Source organism: Choristoneura fumiferana, chromosome 18 (genome assembly GCF_025370935.1).
Source record: "Choristoneura fumiferana chromosome 18, NRCan_CFum_1, whole genome shotgun sequence".
NCBI lineage: Eukaryota > Metazoa > Arthropoda > Insecta > Lepidoptera > Tortricidae > Choristoneura > Choristoneura fumiferana.
The window spans coordinates 15,244,191-15,261,440 of record NC_133489.1 but is presented as its reverse complement, the minus strand read 5'-3'; the positions used below and the strand labels follow the sequence as shown (position 1 = coordinate 15,261,440).

Sequence of the window (17,250 nt, the reverse complement as noted above, 5' to 3'; positions counted from 1 at the left end):
TCTAATGTTAAGTATCAACTCTGGAAGTAAATAAAATAAATGGCATAAAAGTAGAGGCCCGAGTGCGGCCGGGCCGGGCCGAGCCCTGACGCAAGCTGGTTGCGCAAACGCAACGCTGCCGCGCGGTGCCGCTACCGCCGGGACCATCAGCCCACTTACAAAAGCAACAGTATACATCTACGGTCCTGCACAACATCGTTATCGCCCGCAAAACGCTGTGTTAAAAAAAACAACCATGTATTCACACTTGGATAAAAAAACATATTAACTGCACTACAGAAATAAATCAAAATAGGTTTGTTTCTGTTTACGCTTCCTAGTGATTCTTTTGAAGTCGGTGCCAATAGGTAGTTGGACATATGCACACATTTAGGGGGGGGGGGGGCAATTCTTGCCATTTTCTTAGTAATAAGTGTGACTATACTTGTTTTGGGTATTTAACTAAATGTAAACAAACTTCACATTTGTTGTTATGTATGACTCTCTTTACTTTTATTTTAACTCTTTCCTTAACTACTACTACTTACTTTATTTAGACTAAGTGGATGTCAAACACTAATAATCATACGGAGTGAGCACTAATGTTAATGGTATATTAATTGTTTCTATAACTATTTCAAGACTCAATGTTCTAGGAAAGCCGAGCCTACGGAACTGTTAATTAAAACAATAATTCTGTATTGTTATTACAGAGCAATATTATGTAGGTATATAAGAAAAGTAATTGCCATTTTTATAGCGTTGGCAATTGTAGATAGAGCTCACTCTGCTCCATATAATGAAAGTAAATAACAAGGTCGGTCTGAACGAGAACTGATCAGTGCGGATAACATTGTTAACGTAACAGAATAGCCTGCCCGTCTAGTGAAAGACGTTCGATCACGAGCTGCAGTATGACTTGCGCAATTATAATATTCGTGACGTGATATACAAAAAGAAACAATATAACTGTACAATCTGCGTTACTAGCAGAAGCAAATGTGCCATTACATATGACTATTTAAACTGTAATCAGTCCTAAACGAATTAAATTTGGATCAGTCATCATAAATTATTCAGCCATTAGTTCCGTTTGCAGAGCGAATTTTTAATATCTGGCGCAACAGAACTAAACCATCTGAATTCAGTGGGTTATCGTAAGTAGCTCATCATCTAACAGTAAAGGAAACAGTCAGTTAGGGTTCTTGATAGAGAACAATAACCGCTGCAACATGGTAGGTACTTTAATAGATCTTAATCTAGGAATTGGAAACAGAATCTATCTTCGACGTAGATCTTGTTCATCATTGATAACATTGAGTTAAGTACATTTGTTTCATCCGCATGTTGTATAGTTTTTGGCATACGATGGGCGTCGCGGTTTTGACAAAACCTTCGAATGTCCGAGTTGATATCATGTTAGAGATTGTCGCTGATATTTATTATAGTTACCTGAATGAGATGAACGTCATGCATCCGTTTTGAGGCCTGAAAACTGACGGCCGTCATTCATGCTCACTCGGTGGTATACAATAGGTTGGACGAGGGCAAGGAACTACCTAACAACGTAAATCGAAATGCAGCATAACAAAACTTTTCATCATATTCATATGTATTTTGATATGTTTTAATTCAATAATTTCGTTTATTGATTTAATGTTCGTTATCCCTGGTTATCACTACATTAAAACACTTACATACTCGTAGTACATTACTAGCATTACATGGTCAAATTACAAGTGGCTCTACAATCCCGTGTGGCAGTGGCAACTGTACATTACTAACTTACGCTTGCGGCTTCGCCCCGTTGCAAAACTTCCGATCCTTCGGGTATTCCGCAAAATCCCTCCTACCTACGTATATATAAGGAATTATTGTATACACCATGAAGGGAATCTATTTCAGCTTTTTTATGTCAATGGGTTTGGGCTGGGTGTCGTTGATAAGTCAGACAGGGCTTTTCTTTTTGCACATGCTAAACCATTTATAGGTACATTATGAGTAAGACAGTATGGCAAACTCAGAAACTAAAGACCTAGAAGAATATGTTCTAAGGAACCTTGTCCGCTTTTGATAATACATGTCTTAGAACCATCGCTAAAAACCCTCATCGTCATCATCATCATCAGCCTACAGCAGTCCACTGCTGGACATACATAGGCCTCTTCCATGGCGCGCCACAACACTCTTGTCTTCAGCCCCTCGCATCCATAAAATAAGCCGAAGAAACGTCCAATCCCAACAATGAAACCAGTGAACACCTAAAATGAGCCTTAAACACGATAGTATTGTGATAGAAAGGTGTGTGCAATAAAAATACTTAAAACGTAGGTACTTAGTATCAGGTATATGTCACTGGACATTATACTTCCCTTACCTGCAGATCTGATAAGTACCTACACTGATGTTATTCTAATTACGATGGAATATCACCAAAATGTTAACTCCGTGAGCCCAAATTGCATCGATGTTATCATGTTAACTATTAGCAAACAAATGCCAGAACTGCGGATGTTCAGGTAATTCAGTGACTGTGACTGGCAATTTAGTTTTATTATGTTTTTTAAACCTAGTAAACATATTTGTGATTTATTATAGTATAGGTATAATTAAGTGGCACGGATTTGCTTTTAAGCGGCAATTACACCATTTTGTTCACCTAAATGCGATCGCCGAACGAACTTGTGTCAAAGTAGGTACCTACTTCGGGCAAGGTTACATATTTGAATATCGAAAGTTAAAATACCTACGGGTAAAATGTCGATATTCAAAATATCGAAAATTAATATAACGAAAGTATATTATCGAATGGTTAGATAACCTACGTCCAATATATCGAAAATATATTTATCTACAAAAGTGACATCGAAAGATATAAATATCGAAGTACAGAGTATCGAATATCCTATGTATGAACTATCAAGGGTCGACGGAGCTCCGCTTCGTGGAGCTCCTATTCTGCTCAGTTGAGGCGCTTCGCGCCTTGACGCAATACTAACCTAACCTAAGGCAGCGGCCGGCGAGCGCTAAAAATGACTAGATTATGTAAAATAAATGCTATTAAGAGAAAGGAGCAATAAATAAATAAAGCAGATTTGTATGTACGATATTTTAATTTTCGACATTCAAATATGTTGACATTGCCACCTTAGATATATTGGCTATCGACATTTTTACTCATTCGATATTTTAATCAATCGACATTTCAATCTTAGACATTTTGACCATAGGTATAACAACTTTCGATATTGTGTTACAATCGATATTATCATTTTCGATATGATAAACATCGACGTTTTAACCGTAGGTATTTTAATTTTCGATATTCAAATACTCGTATGTAACCTCTGTCAACGGCAATCAGCTTTGTCTTCATATTAGTCTGTCCGCCTAATACTCGTACGGTGGCTATTAGGCGGTTGCAGCTATCTCTCTCTCGCCAAATGCGGCCGGCTACCTGTTTTATTTTGTGTAGCGTTGACCACTAATCCGCAGAAGTACATACATGATAAGGTATCGTGGGGGACTGAGCGATGCGCGGGGCAGGAATGGTAATTTTTACGAAAAAAAAGTATAAGGACCATTTTTGTACATAATTTTAAGATCTATAATTTTTGCCTAGGCTACTAAACATTAATGATCCGAATAACTTTTTTAGCACACATGGGATCAATGGGAACTTATTACACTTTATTCCTAACGGTGTACCTTACCTACCCAAGGTCTCCACCAAAATTCAGCTGTCCGAATTTATGTAAATTGAAATGTCTATACTCTACATATATTGACCGGAGTAGGTATGAGTTAACAATTGACCAAACTTATGTTATCGATGTGAATTCATTGAAAATAAATGCTATAAAAATAATCAAGTCACAGAAATATAAATGTTATAAAACACAAGGATCAATTTGTTAATTACGTACGAGACACGAAATACAGCAATTAAAGTTAATTTGACCGATTTGAATCAGTATTTTAATAAAGGCATGTCGTTACGGGGTGCGGGTCCGCGACTGTGACCTTGGCGGGTGGCCTTTCCTGCAGCGCGCCGTTCGTTTTACAATGTAACGTTGGGATTGGGGTAGATGGATGGATCGTCACCACACCAGAACATTGTGTTTGTGTCACACCAAATCCGCATTAACCTTTTTGAAATGTCTGCGGTTTGTCAAGCTTAATCCTAATAGGAGTTGAGAAAGAAGCCTTATTATATGCCATCCATATGCAATACAGTGTCGCTCTTTTTTTACATCGGCCAGACACACTGCCGTGCGTCTTGTTTGATTTATAACATTATCATCTGGTTCCATCTAAAACGCAGTTGGGTTCACTTAAGTGTGCAGTTAGTTTTTTGTATAGGTACCGTAGACTAAAGTTTCTATAGCCCCAGCGTTCATCAATAGTACAAACGGACTTTTTAACATTTCGAACAATTACAGAACTGCTAACGTCATCTAGGAGGTTCATCGTGCATTTTCTATTGGATTAGGCTGCAATAAACCTCCTAGATGATGTTCGAAATGTTAAAAAGTCCGTTTGGACAATTAATGAACGCTGGGACTATTGAAACCTGAGTTTACGGTACTATTTTTTACTAAGTACATAGTTGGTTTTCATTCCGTAATTATAAAAGTGCTAATATAAGCAGAAACTACATTAGTAAACGTCTTTGTTCCTCCTATTGGACATTGCTTTATTTTATGTAAAATAAAGTACTTATTCAATGTATAGTAGTTCAATTATTAATAATAATCCCCTTGATTGTTTAGATAATAGCACAAAACACAATGACAAGTATAATTGTGATGATTACGTTAAGCCTATCCGTTTCGTAGTAGTTTTCCCTTGTATTTAACCTTGAAAGCACACATTTGAAGCATAGAGGACCTAAACTAAATCCTGGCGTTTTAGTTCAATTATTAATTTACTATTGTCTTGCTATAAAAGTAGGTTATTTTTAAATATGCATGTAAACGAGATGGCTTCTTATTTTGTCGCAATACTGCTTTTAATTTAAACGCTGTTGTATTATTCGATGATTAGGATGAATAAAATTAAATTACGATATTGGGTGGAGGATTATTTAATTTGGATGTAAAGATGACAATGGATTGTAAATAAAAATGTAAATAGGTGCCTAATGAATAGTATGGTGCTAGAATTTAGATATAAGTATTGCTAAACCTTAAGGTAAGTCGGGGCAAGCGCGCCAGCAGGGGGTAAACGCGCCTACCATTAAAATATCGAAAAGTATCATAAGCACTAATAACGACATCTTACAACCTAAGACTTGTAAGATGTCGTTAGTAGTACAATATCAATACTTTTCGATATTTTAATGGTAGGCCGCTTGCCCCGACTTACCTTATTCTACAGGAATTAATGAATATGAATTTAGTCTGAAATAAACATTATTAATGAGAATAATAGCTAACCAGACAAACGCCCAGTAGGTACAAAATGCATCTAGCGCGACAAGGCCTTTCTGGCTTATAAATAATACATTGCTATCTTCCTTAATTCTAAATAAAGTAACATGCACCACCCATGGCACCCAACACAGTCGTTTATTCTTAGTAATCTTCGAATTTTCGTCACCCTGTCCTGCCGACTGTATTACGTTACGATTAGAATCCACTATAATGCGATACCAAACTGAACTACTGCAATAGGTAACATTAACATGACCTTGGTGTAGTGATATCTACTCAATAGTTTATTGATTTCCGTAGCTAAAGGTCCGGCCAATAGTTTTGGGTAACTTGTTCAAAATTTTCTTTTTATCGTCTTAGACACCGTAAAAGTTCAATTAAAATGATTTCCATGTGTGCATCTGTATCTAATCTTTTTGGATACCGAGAAAGGTCATTTAGTATTTCGTTTAATACTCGAAGATTAGTAAACGGCAAGCGAAAGATCCTTGTTAAAAATTTAACTTGCCAATAAATTATAATATATCTGTGCCAGACCTTTAAACAAACCAATATCGTTGAAATTCTTGCACAATCAATCACCCAATATGTAGAGAGGGATCAACGCCACAAATTTATCCGTATTTCGTAACATTTAACTTGATCCCTTAATACTTTTTCACATAAATGAATTATTAGGATTCCGTACAAAACAAACGGAACCCTTTATAGCATCTCTCGTGCCTCTGTCTGTCTGTCCGTCTGTCTGGCACAGCCAATTTGCTCCGAATCTACTGGACCAAATCAGGTAAAATTTGGTAGGATAGTGCAATGTAAATAAATGTTTTTTTTTAAATAAGGGTCATTTACGGGGGGAAAATTAGGGAATTAAACAAAAGTTTTGCAAACCTTACGGTGTCATATATATATCAAATGAAAGGGCTCGTTATGAGAATCTCAAATATATTTTTGATATTATTGTATAAAATGAAAACTATTTAAGTTTTGATTTTATTAATGAAATATGATAAATTGACCATTCCCTCCCCCGCCCTGATATCCAAAACTACTGAGTCTAAAATTTTAAAAAAAAATACAAAATGTAGTTCATTGCTTGTACATTACAGGGAAACCTGTAAGAGTTCTATCAATTGAAAATAAAATGGTAAACTCAATATAATACTTTCACTTACGGAAAATAGTTCACTAAAACACCACTAGGTAGCGCTAGTAGTAGTTAACTCGCGTCTTACTGTGAGGATATCAAATGTGATACTTTGTATTGATTTAAAAAGCACCGTAAAAATATTTATATAAGAGGTAAACATTTTGACTTTGGAATTGTACGGAACCCTCTTCACGCGAGTTCAACTTACAACTTGGCCGGTTTATGTATGTATTTATTTAATTATTGTTTGTTAAATCATAGTCTAGAAGAGCCTTATTTTTCGAATCAAAAACCATGCAAAAACATTTGACATTTTGGTAATCGATTAATGAATAGGACTCACTTAAAATGTGAATAAGTAACCGATTTTTCATTATTTTTTAATTGAAATAGTTAGATCAAACAGTAGGCTCTGTCTCTGTACTCTGTAGGCTTATGCGGTGAAACGCGACTTGTCGATTCTCAACGTGCACTTAGTAATCTTATATGAATTAAAGCGTCACGTCGAATGTTTATAGTGTGATTCTGAAATAATACTATTTGATTCCACTTAACACGCATGGCGTATCGTCTGTACATACTAATTAAATCGATTTTTAAGTTTAATTTATCGTTTACAATTATAGTTCGATGTTTTCACATCAGTAAACAAAAACAAAATTGTCTGTAGTCGGGAAAACAGAGTATTTGTTTACATACATTTCCTCTGAAATAAGTTTGACGTACATAGATAGTATTGATAATTTTGGAACATGTCTATATTTTTCCTGCGTTTACGTGTGCTCGCGGACTTAGAACTATTCCGAAGCAATCGTTTTATTTTGTTTACTGAATAAAGTCGACAACATAATGTATTGCAAGTGAAAGCATCACAATTCATGCTTATTTATTTGTTAATATATGTTGTAGTAATAAAACCAACACGAGGCGATAAACAACCGCATACCTAGGTAACTAGTGAATAATGTGGTGATAAAATTGCTTCGTAATAAATTATAGTAAGTACATTATGTATTAGAGCTTTAAATAACCAATCAATAAAAATAATATTTGTAACTTGAACCTGACCTATGTAAGTACGGTCAAGGACTTCAATTCATGAGCCACCATGGAACCTTTTCAAAGAAAAAGGCATTACGATTTTCTTTGTTATGGCGTTTACTGTGAAATGGTTCCATCCATGGTGGCTCATGAATTAAAGTCCTTGACCGTACGAATAAATAATAAGTCAGTCAGGAAGTCTAATTGAGAGTAAGTTTTATTTTAAGATACGTTTAACCCGAAAAAATTTGTTGTTCCCGAGGGCATACCATAAACGAATTTTATAAAGAGGAAAGATTTGGATTTTTGGATGTTTGTTGCGAATTAACTCAAAAACTACAACCGATTTTAAAAATTCTTTGCCAATTTATTCCAAAGTGCCATAGGCTATATTTATTATTACCAGAAAAATTTGGGTTCCGTACTAAAACTTCAATAGTGTAATTCAAAGTGTAAAAAAAGTTGTCATAAAACATCTTTCATCGCATGCGCTGTGGAAACCGTTGATGATAGACAACAAAAAAATACTCTACAATATTAAAGAATATATCAATCAATATCTACAAAAAACTTCGCGATAGCATATATGTATATGTCCAACTATTGTAGTTATGTCACTATAACTACTTTTTTACATTTCAAAAGTTGACAGAAATGCCGACTAAAATCAGACCACGTTATCCATACCTTTGTATTAATCCTTATCCAAAAATAATTAATTTCATATTCGAGATGGTTATAATACCTGTAGATTACTTTTTGAATTATTCAAATCGGACATTCCATTCAAAAGATATTACGAATTTAAAAATATCAATCTAACCAAAAAATGCATTTATCTCTACGTTGACGCGTCCCGGCTTCGCACGGTGTAGTTTTTGGGAAATGGAGCTGAAAAATGTGTGTGAAGTGCCCTTGATTAGAGACCTTTTTAGAATTCTGTGCCCAACAGTAATAAAAACGGGACCCTATTAGGTACCACTCCACACCACTCCACTCCACTCCACTGTCCGTCTGTCTGTCACTAGGGTGTATCTCATGAACCGTGATAGCTAGACAGTTAAAATTTTCACAGATGACGTATTTCTGTTGCCACTATAACAACAAATACTAAAAACATGATAAAATAAATATTTATGGGGGCTCCCATACAACAAACGTGTTTTTTTTACCGTTTTTTGCTCGATATTAATAACGGCAACATACAGTTGCTTGAAATATTCACAGAATAGTTATTTGTATAAGTTTAGTTTACATTCACTTTATTAATAAATAAAATAAAATAAACTAAATATTTAAGGACGGCTCCGACACAGCAAACGTGTTTTTTATGCCGTTTTTTGCTAATGTCAAATGTGGTATAGGTACAGTCACCAGCACCAATATCTGACACTATAAAGCGTGCATTTAAATATCTGATACGACGCCATTCAAGGGCCGGTAGGACGTGTCAGATATTTTTGCACGCTCCGCTGTGGCCGATATTAATGCTGGTGACTGTACGGAACCCTTCGTGCGGAAGTCCGACTCGCACTTGGGCATTTTTTAATTATTTTGCCCGTGCGAAGCCGGGGCGAGTAGCAGTATATAATAAATGTAAATTAACAATATTTAATATGACGTTACGTTCGCATTACGTAACTGTAACATGTTGTTAAAACGCAATACTCGTATCTATCCTAACGAAAAGAATAGCAAAGCACAAATACACGTGCCGGCTGAGCTTGTTGTAATTGCGATACTAGTATAAACAACCCCGCAATCAAATTGAACAAATCCCATCGCGACTGCGGCAGTCCTGTACAAACAATGTGGGCAGCATTGTGGAATCCTCACCGAGCGAGGGTCTCCCATCGAGTACGTAAGTACACTACAGGAGCTAGCTCGGCAAGCCACAGCTGCGCACTGCGACACTTCGCCGAGGTCATCGACTCGCGAACTATACTGATAACGACTATTTAACCTCTATTAAATACATATAACAAATATTAGGCCCCTCGTGTAATTTGTTCTTGTAGTTGAAATTTGCTTGTATAAATTGCAAATCGGTACTAGACGTCTAGGGGTAAGTGAAACGCAGCCTTTTTCGCAGCAATCGTACTATCACCATGTAACATTCCATCATGGTAATCCAGGATGTAACCTAAGTGCCAAGTAAAAAAATCTTGTAAACTACCTGTTTTGATAGGCTCTACATAAAACATTTAGGAACTAGCGCGTTTACCTACCTAAAAGACCAGCAACGCATTTGTGACTCTTCCCGTGTTGCAGGTGTCCATGGGCGACGGTAATCGCTTGCCATCAGGCGATTGCCTTATGCAAACGGCTTCGTTTGCTTGTATGCCCGCTATTCCATAAAAAAAAGATCTTTCGCTGTACTTATAAAGAGACATTTTGTTTGCAGAGCGTTCCTATATCCCATAATGCAACAGAAACATAGTATAAGATGTCGCTTTCCAAGCATCCTTTGTCTGGCTCGACTTACCCATTCTCTAATGTACAACAAGCCCTTCACGGCAAAAACAACGTTATTACAAGCAGAAGAGGCACGTTTTCACAATGGATTAGGATTCTATTGTTGCCAGTAGAAAGTGCAGGACCAACTCGGATCACGGCTAGCATTCTAATTAGGCTGGGTCTACTCATTTACTCCTCGATTCCCACTCGAAAGGAACACCGCTTGTGGCGGGTGTTCCCATGCATAAACATTAGCAGACGTCATACGTAAACCTATTAAAATACGGCTAATTCCTCACTTATTACGTGGGATGTATTTAGTTACGCATGTGATGTTCCAGTTACATTATTTAACTCTTCATATAAATGCTTGTATGTTATATTTGAATACATTTACTTAACAGTACACGCGCTTACTCTTACATAATAAATTTCTTTGAAGTTGGTGATTGCTTGCAAATATGATATCCAGTAGAACTTGGATGTAAACCAAACTTGTTACAGGTAGGTACTAAAGGTCTTATTTATGTAGGTCTCATCTTTATCCACTTGACAGTCCGACGATACCATGGTATCCAAAACCAAAATGCTTCAACCCGTCCGTGGATACTTTAGTGTCATAAAGCTTATATTAACCTTTATTTTGTGCACAAATCTAATATTATACGAGTAAGCTATTATTATGTAAATAGTACTTGAATGAGTAAATATTAATTCACGTCACAGTTTCTTTATTCAAAACCTTGTAGTTAGAAAATTGTGGATGCCCGGCGCGTTGCGTCCGTCAATAAAAAACACGGACGGTTTGAGGCATATTGGTCCTTGCTCCCGTCAACTGGGGTCAGGTTTCATCACATTTTTGCACCAGGCTCGTCTGTCCTGGGTTGTCGATTTTGGGAATTAGGCTTTCTTTGATTAAGTTCAGCGCAATTTTTACCTCATAGTTTTTACTGCATCTCATCGCTGTATAGCTCGGGCTACTTATTTTGTCTGTGACAGACCTTTAACCAGTGTAAAGTTCCTTTACGTGAACCTTCTGCTCGCGTATCCCACTGTCCAACGTGCGAAGCCGTACCTGTTTTCTCATAGACTTTTCCCTTCGCTTTTACGGGCATGTGAGAATCACACCAAACTCCTGTTAGTGACCGCCATTTTTGCCACGGTACATTAACTTGATACACGACATCGGCATCTATTTGGCATCCACAGTAACCATAGAGCCCAGATACTTGAACTTGTCAACAGTGGGAATGGGTGTTGTTCTAATGCAGATAAACAATCTGATTAAGAAAACTGAGGAGCGAAGTTTTAAATAATTGATGATCATCGTTATTGATATTGGAAATGAAGATTAGGTTCAGCTAGCTGTTTTTTCTTTTGTTATATTTTAACTGGTATGTTTGCTGAACTGTTTCGAATGTAGAAATAAATAAAACATAACTATTGCACAATGATCTATGAGTAGCGCAGATGAATCAGAAGTTCTTGCGTGTGCGCCGATGACCGGTACTCGGTCGCTCACCTCCTGAACGCAGCCGATGCCACGCGGCTGCCACGCCGGAACCTTGTTGTCCTGCATTCAACCAAGGTTACGATAAATGTATTACACAATCAAAATATATTCAGAAATACATATGCTCTTTCTTCGGTTTACAAGACAAGGATCATAAAAAACTCAACAAAGCTACTTTTGTTGCTAGAGCGACTATGTCCTTTTTACCGTGAGACCGTTAAACACTTACTTCGTACTAAGGAAAGACGAATGACGGTGACAGTGAACTCATGCTCCGTATCCAATCCAATATGGTTGCCAGCAGTGAAAGCACGTCGCGCCCACATTTGATCCTCGCGATTATCGCTGTAAGTTGTTTGCCGCATAAAAACGACCATCGTTGGTAAGTTGCCACGAAACGAGGACAAACTCGATATTGAAACATTGAATTAGGTTATAAAAACCGAGAAATCACTGACTTTCTTTTTTGCTTCAACAAATTTAGCCGTTCTTCCAAATGCAATTATTACCAAATAGTAACTATGGAGAGGCGCGTTTTCTAATGCTCTAACGGTTCTCGGGAGGTACATAAAAATTAAAGGGTTAATTTAAAAGGAATATTGTACTGGAAATAAATGTTATAGCTGCCCCATAATTCCAGACATGTAGCTCTCTTAAGTTAAAATACAAAATTGATCACGCAAGACCTTGTTGGTAATATTGGTTTAATAAATAAACATACCAGTCTGTGGAATGAAAGAGCTGGTTAAAATAAAGAGATATAGCTAGTTACTGCTCGTATCTCTTAACCAAATATGGTTGTCAGTAAAAAAAACGAATATGTTTAGAAACGAATACGGCGATAAGCTCATTACGTTTAAGCGTCACTGTAAATGTTTACCCCAAAGTGTTTGTTGGTACAGTGATAACCACGGAGGCACTTTACAGGAGCCACATGTTAACATAACATACATAGGCACAATACTATTCTCTGATTGAACGACGTAATCAAGTAATAACAAGAGTATTTAGATCCCTACAAGATATTAGCAACTAGCTTATAATCATATATCGTGAAAAAAATATATATTAATTTTAAAAAACAGAAACACTATTCTTAAAATCATTTGTGGGGATCACCGTTATTTATGGGTGATGTGGACTGACGTGTATAGGGTTACAGATGGGTCTTATCGATTTATCGTAGAGTAGTGGCCCATATTTGATTCGGATGCCGACACGGGTCGAGAACTTACCCGATTTATTACTCATTGTTCTGCAAGATTTATCAATTTGTTATGTGCCAGTAAACCGAATACGGATGGCTGCAACTATTTAAATTGCTCAATTTGTTTATCAATATTCTAGCACTAACTGGTCAGTATTAAAAAAATAATAAGGTGTTGTTTCAGGTTCTGGAACGAGAGTAAATCACTTCTTGAAACATAAGTCATCATAAAGGTAATTAAAACGCTTTTACATTGTATCCAATCAAAAGAAAATTACCCACTAACGACATCATTTATGTAACATATTTTATTACCCAACCAGTTCTCGGATGGACTGCTTCTACGAACTGATTGCCAGTACGTCGCTAAAAACCCTGGATTGCAGGGTATCGACCTCGATCTCATTTAAACAAGTACGACAGTATTACATTTTGCGCTAGGTATATTATTATACTGATGATGACCATTGTCCATGACAAAATATGTCATGGAAGAGGGGTTATCTTAGGAACGATTATCTCGCGCGTCCTCGCTGAATAAGGTCTGAAATGGTATGCAAACAATAGAGCACTTACAGGGACGTGGAGGAACAAACATTTGAGAACCTTGCCATTAGCAATTTATAGTTCGTTTTACATTCACTGTGCTGCTTATTTCTGCTAAGAAGTTAAATTGTTTTTACAGTTTGGCAGCGGTCTAGGGTTACATGACAACTTTCTAGCAAATGTTTAAACACTTTCGTATGAACCACATGGGCCCTGGGCTAACCTGCTAAACTAAACTCCAATCGGGTTTTCGTATTTTGACCGCATTTTGACTCCTACTCCTACCTGATATGTGCATTCGTGATCCCAAGCTACAATATGATTGATATCACCAGTCGCTATTGTGGTCAAAAGTGGGGAAGCACTTCGCTATTAACATTCTTAATTTATACTTCAATAGGCTATTGGTTCTAATCATACATAAAAGTTAAGTAAACAAATATTTTAGGACATACATATATGTATATGGATCATCCTACTAATATCTTACAAAATATCTTCCCCTCCCCTCACTTCTGACCACAGTAGCTACGCGACATATTGTATTGTATGTAACTGGGGTCACGATAACATACGTTTGTTTATCAGGAGTCAGAATAATGCGCTCTAAATATTTTTCAAACAAGACCGGGCCATGTTAGAGTTTATGCAGTCAAAGCACTGGAACCTTTAAATTATATTCTTTGTTTGTGTTTGTACGGGCTATACGGAGATGAGTCATGCTGCGTGAGCCAGGTTAGTTTGAGTATGGTTGCAGAAAAACATCGATCTACAGCATGTATAAATACTTCTCTATGTTTTAAAGTCTCACATTAAACACTGCTGATGTTAATAATTCAAACGCTACTATACGATGAAGAAATGAAGTAATGTTTTAAGAATTTATGCCGATTGCTATCTTTTACACAGTTTCATTTGTGAAACTATGCTATGAAACAAGCGACCGTGTCTTTGAATTGTAGAGTCGTAATGCTATAGATCTCCAGACAATGTCTCAATGCAAGGAGTAACAAGACAAGGCATGCAGTTGATGTTGACCGGCTAGCTAGCTAATGATTCATGTCTGCTTGCGCTTGCCAGTAAACCGGTCCGGGCACCGATCTCCATCCGCTCAGTATCACGTTTTCTTACAAACAAAGTCATAGTAGACTTGAATCTAAATCTAACTTATATGTATGAATCTTAATTAATTTTGTTTTTAATAAGGTCTTACTGCTATTTATGCCAGACGTTGCATAAAAACCTGAATAGGCATACTTAGATATCAGCAGCAAAAACAATTATTTGATTATCTGCTCATACAACAATGGCTGGCCTTCACCTGTTTGTCGATTAATCAGAACACACGTCGCCGCTGCGCTGAGAAGCAGTAGGTAGGTACAATTTTTGTTTACGTAGAGCCATCTTGCTTCCTGCCGCTCTCTTGTTATTTATAATACCGTGTCCACTCACCTCACAACATACTTGTAGGGACACATGTTGTTTAAAAAGTTTGTATTTAACTCGATACCAGTTTTAGTGATTCACGGTTAATTATAGTAAACTAGCAGTTGCCCGCAACCCCGTCTGCGTAGAATTCGCTTATCAGTATCCCGCGGGTACGGTATGTAGGTATGCATTTTTCCGTGATAAAAAGCAGTCTATGTCCTTCCCCGGACTCCAACTATCTCTATACCGAATTTTTTCTAAATCGGTTCAGCGGGTGACCCATGGTAAATGAAACAGAGGAGGAAATGGTTACAGACAGACAGACAGTTACTTTCACATTTATAATATTGGTAGGGATACACTTGTAACTGTTACGAGATGTAAATCGTAATTTAATTAAGTACCTTTAATGAGATCCTGATTTTTTGACGCCTTGCATCCGTATGATTATGATCACGCGTAGATCCGTGTTTGTCGTGTCCGAGTTTACCCGTGACCAATACATCGAAATATCCGGAGCGGAGGTAAATATGAAGGGTCCACGGAAAGAACGTGTCTGTCTAGTCAGCTAAGAAACTTTTTGAGTTATAGCGGTCTGAAAGTTAGTCATCGCCAAAAATTACTACGGTTAACATTTATTTAAAAGTAAAAAAAAATTGTTTTCAGATTATGACATTCAATGGTAAGTCATTGAATGAAGTACATGCATACTGTATGTACTTCATTCAATGATGTATAATGTAGCATGAAGTACTTTGCGAGTACGTAAAGTGACTAAGGCATATTCTTTTCGTGGACCCTTCATGTAATCTTAATGTGATGGAGATAGACCACCACAGATCTTTTGAAAAATAGCTGAACCTCTGATATTAATAACGTTATATAAACAATGATGTAATGTATTAAAGAAAAATGAAGTAGGTAGGCACCTACTAAGTCTTATCTAAGTGCACCTAATAAGATTACTTTGCTTTACCAAGCCTAACTAGTAATAAGTGACCTTGATGTTTAAATGTATTAAATTCTGAAGATCCTGTTAGTGAGGTTGATATCGAAAAAGGCGGCGTGAGAATCGATCCTAGCCTAGCGGGCAGTGCGAGTGTCGCCCACTCGCGGCCTCATGCCTTTCCCTCCGTGACGCGGCGCGGAGGCCGCTGCCGCAGCCGTGCGGACACGGTACCGCCACACTTTTTGAAACAATATACCTAGGCAAGGCACTCGTATTAAGGACAAATTTGATTGCTTACAATGACCTCAAGTGTGTACCTACTAGATCGATTCAATTTTAAAAACCGGAGTTATAAACAATGAACGACCAATCACAACATAAAACCACCATTATCATTAAACACTTGATATGTTCTTGTAACCCAGCAATTATGCCGTAATGTTTACGATAGCGTCAGATGCTCTGGCTCCGCGTGACGCAACGATAATGCAATCTAAAATCGCAGAGACGAAGTGATTGAAAGTGGGTAACAAGCGTTATGCTCTTAGCGGCCATTGTGTTACTAAAGCTATATCGTGTTGAGGTAAATTGCCGGTCGTAATTTAGGAATGAAAAGTTCGACGTGGAAAGTATCGACCGCACGCATAGCATAGCATAAGTAATACCTATACCTACTAGCCTTGAACGCACACCCTGTTTCACATAAATCTTAGCTTCGCATTTGCTAATCTAATAGATGTTAGGTTAGGTGCCTGTAAATATAGGCTCTACCTAACGGCTTTTAGCACGCTTATACCAACCTTTTTTTGGTCATAATCTGGAAGTCATTGTTGGTTGTTCATCTAGATTCTAAAATATTGCAAAGAAGATCAACGGTAAAATGGTTAAAATCTACCTATTTACTCATAACATTACATTCAGAAACTCTAAACGACGTGATCCTATATAAAACCTTGTGAAATAAACCAAAATACATTAAGATAATCCGCAAACGGCACCAGCCAGAAGTTAAACACTTTCCAGTAGTCACGTTTAGCCTGCAATGAACTTCGCCATTCTCTCTGCGAAAAGCATACATTACGTAATATTGCAGGTTGGCGTTAGGGACCGGATACTTTCGATTGTAAATGTTACTGCCCTATCTTAATGTTTGCTCGAATTAATGTTTACGATGATTTCATTGATTACTGGAATAGAATCAAAATAGGTACCTCTATAATAAAGTTTCCTGCGCGTGAGCACTTCAATCTCATTGAAGTCATATGTCTAAAAGTCTTTTTAGAAAGGATTTTTTTCCACTTTTGTCCAAAGAGAAGATCTTTTTAACTCCCGACGCAAAAAGAGGGCTGTTATAAGTTTGGTCGTTGTGTGTCTGTCTGTGGCACGGTAGCTCTTAAACGGGTGGACCGATTTGAATGCGGTTTTGTTTTATTTGAAATAAGGTTTTCTAGCGATAGTTCTTAGACATGTTTCATCAAAATTAGTTCTGCCGTTTTTGAGATATTGAACTTTGAAGTGACAAAGTCGGGGGTTTTCCAGCTTTTTTAA

General features: G+C 37.1%; 2 protein-coding genes across 4 annotated transcripts in view; one reads left to right on the top strand and one right to left on the bottom strand.

Annotated features, from left to right (window-relative positions):
* Positions 1-17,250, top strand: part of Oatp30B (Organic anion transporting polypeptide 30B) — a 90,597-nt gene that overhangs the window by 48,114 nt on the left and 25,233 nt on the right. The window contains exon 2 of one of the 3 annotated variants that reach the window (XM_074101907.1): positions 12,964-13,012. The exons of the other annotated variants lie outside the window; for them this stretch is intronic. The gene's annotated coding sequence lies outside the window, so the exon portion shown is untranslated. The remainder of the gene's footprint in view (positions 1-12,963; positions 13,013-17,250) is intronic. 3 annotated transcript variants of the gene reach the window in all.
* The window catches only part of LOC141438175 (uncharacterized), an 87,383-nt gene that overhangs the window by 64,072 nt on the left and 6,061 nt on the right, over positions 1-17,250 (bottom strand). The window lies entirely within an intron of this gene.